We start from the raw sequence: 3,329 nt of genomic DNA on the forward strand, positions 1-3,329 counted from the left end.
CAAAGTCAGCAGGGAAGAAGAGTTTATCCACCTTGACCAAGACATCCTCCACTATACCTCGTGGATAAGCGATGGAACGGTCAGCTAGTTGCAATGACATGTATGTTGGTTTCGGCTCAGGAAGACCAAGCTTCTTGAAGATAGATAAGGGCATCAGATTGATGCTAGCTCCTAAATCACATAAACACTTGTCGAACGACAAGTTTCCGATGGTGCAAGGAATAGTGAAGCTTCCAGGATCTTTAAGCTTCGGAGGCAACTTCTTTTGCAGCACAGCACTGCATTCCTCCGTTAGAGCAACGGTCTCTAAGTCATCGAGCTTCACTTTCCGAGAGAGAATACCTTTCATAAACTTCGCATAGCTAGGCATCTGTTCAAGAGCTTCAGCGAAAGGTATGTTAATATGAAGTTTCTTGAACACCTCCAGAAACTTCTCAAACTGCTTATCCAGCTTTTTCTTCTGCAGCCTTTTAGGAAAAGGAGGTGGAGGATAGATCTGCTTCTCCCCTGTATTACCCTCAGGAGGACTGTATTCCACAGTAGTCTTCCTTGGTTCCACCTCTACTCCCTTCTGCACCTCTTCTTCAGCCACAACTGCATTTTCTGAATCTTGAGATTTTTCAGGCTCTTCGTCTTGCTGAATTTGAGGGCTTGTGACCTTTCCAGACCTTAAGGTGATGGCGTTCACATATTCTTCAACTTCCCTCTTTCCTGGATTGGCTTCTGTATCACTAGGAAGCGTTCCTGGTGGTCGATTCAATAAGGCATTAGCAATTTGCCCTATTTGGTTCTCCAGATTCTGGATAGAAACAGCCTGGCTTTGGCATATAAGAGCCTGGTTTTTGCACATAAGCCTCAACTCCTCCAATTCAGATTTTTCATTTGAAGATAGACCTGCATCCTTAGTTTATTGTTGAAGTTGGAGTTGTTGCTGAAAACCAAGAGAGTTGAACAGCTTATTTCCAAACGGATGGAATGGCTGTTGCATCATATTCTGATTGTTGCTCCCGCTGAAGTTAGGATGATTCCAGTTGTCAGGATGATAAGTGTCTGGAACTGGTTGTTGCGATCTCTGAAAGTTGCTCACAAACTGAGCTGAGTCGCTAGATATAGCGCATTGTTCTATCGCATGCGGACCTGCACACAGCTCACAAACACTAATTATCTGCTTAACACCATAGTTAGCCAGAGAATCGATCTTCATAGACAACGCCTTTAGTTGAGCAGTGATAGCCATAGCTGTATCCACTTCAAGAACTCCTGCTACCTTGCCCTGTGGATATCTCTGGGTTGGATACTGATATTCATTAGCAGCCATCAGTTCAATTAGATCATAAGCTTCCTTATAGCTCTTTGCCCATAATGCTCCGCCTGATGCTGCATCGAGCATGGGTCTGGACTGTGCTCCCAACCCATTGTAAAAATAAGTGATGATCATCCAATCAGGAATTCCATGGTCAGGACACTTCCTAAGCATCTCCTTGTAGCGCTCCCAAGCTTCACTTAGCGATTCCCCCGTTTGCTGCGCAAATTGAGTAATAGCATTCCTGAGTGCAGCTGTCTTCGCCATAGGGAAGAATTTAGTAAGAAACGTCTGAGCAAGATCTTCCCAAGTAGTAATCGAACCAACTGGTAGAGAGTGTAACCAGCTCTTAGCCTTGTCCTTCAGAGAGAATGGGAACAGTCTCAGCTTCACAGCATCTTCAGAAACACCGTTGAACTTGAAGGTGTCGCATATTGCAATGAAATCCCTAATGTGTGTATTGGGATCTTCCGTTGGAGAACCCCCAAACTGGACTGAAGTCTGTACCCATTGAATTATGCCAGGCTTGATCTCAAAGGTATTAGCTGTGATAGCTGGCCGGACAATGCTAGATTGAATGTCATTATTCTTGGGTTGAGAAAAATCCATCAAGGCTTTCGTTCGTGCTGCTGGATCTCCCATTGTAATGAGTACCTGAAACACAAACAAATAAACCGTGAAAGTAAAAGAATCCGAGTCAGTGAACTTTAACGACCACTGATGACAAGCACATAAACTAAAAATTAACACCGAGTCCCCGGCAGCGGCGCTAAAAACTTGTTAGGGCGAAAACACGCGCTAATATTCACACAAGTATACGCGTTCGCAAGTAGTATAAGATATAAATCAGATTCGTTCCCACAGAGACTGGTTTAGGTTAAGTTCAATTTATGCACCTATACAACAATGTATGGTTATCGCTCAATGCTAAGACAAATCACAAATTGGATTTTTATTAAACTAAGAGATTATACTAAATAACATTAACTAAGAGAATTGAAGTTGAATTAATATATATGATAAACATGGGATTCTATCTTCATTAAATACTTCATTCAATAGCCTTATTGTTCTTAACCTTAGCATGTGATGGTGATGACACTAATCAGATAACACGAAACTGATAAACGCCAACTTTCGTTGCACGAATACCATTCTACCAGACATCCACAAAAGAGATAGAACCTGAATAGGCACCAATTATATTGAGACCCTATATGTCTATAGAATTTGACAACATAACGGTTTAAGAACAAGTTATCTATCTTGATTACATAGGGCAAGTAAAACGGTTAGAGTTACCTACGAATCATGCATACGCGTACATGAACCTATGCTAGCATGGCAAGTTCTAAACCTCTATATTCACTGTCGCTTCAATAGAGATTAACACGCTATCTTATATGTTAGCTACGCACATAAGATGAATAAGCACAACCAATACTAGGATATCAATCAATCACCACACACCAAGATATCGAAACAATTAATTATTGAAATCCATAAGTAAATCCGCTAGAATCCCATGACAACGATTAGCCCATAATCGAACTCATCGTCACCATGGGTTCCAATGAAAGCATGGCATAAACAAGGTCTTAATAAACTAAATAATAATCAAAGTACGAATAAACGAGATCTAGGTTCAACAAGAACGAAAATGAGCATCTAAAGTTACAACTAATTCAAAGAATCACAAGTTGTAAACAAGATCTTCTTTTCCGGAGTTGTTCTGTGCTTCTAGGTCTTCTCCTTGGTATCCCAATCTTCCCTTCTTGCGCAAAACACAATCTTCTTCTTCTTAAAATCACCTGTAAAAACGTCTCAAATCTACTTATATAACAGTCCCATAAAACTCAGATTACATAGAAGTTGGAAGCCAAACAGAAGTAGAAGTCTAAAATAATTCACCAAAATTCCCGACCCTGCGCGGCCGCTCAGCATAGTTGCGCGGGCGCGCAGGTTGCTGCGCGGCCGCTCAGCATAGCTGCGCGGGCGCGCAGGCCTCCACTGGAAAAAATCCAAG

At 41.8% G+C, this 3,329-nt stretch overlaps 1 non-coding gene across 1 annotated transcript; it reads left to right on the plus strand.

Moving 5' to 3' along the window:
- Positions 1 to 1,448: 1,448 nt before the first annotated feature.
- On the plus strand, positions 1,449 to 1,555 carry LOC141663262 (small nucleolar RNA R71). The gene has a single exon (XR_012551340.1). It is a non-coding gene; the product is annotated as a small nucleolar RNA R71 (small nucleolar RNA).
- The last annotated feature ends 1,774 nt before the right edge of the window (positions 1,556 to 3,329 follow it).

This window comes from Apium graveolens, chromosome 5 (genome assembly GCF_009905375.1).
Source record: "Apium graveolens cultivar Ventura chromosome 5, ASM990537v1, whole genome shotgun sequence".
Taxonomy (NCBI): Eukaryota; Viridiplantae; Streptophyta; class Magnoliopsida; order Apiales; family Apiaceae; genus Apium; species Apium graveolens.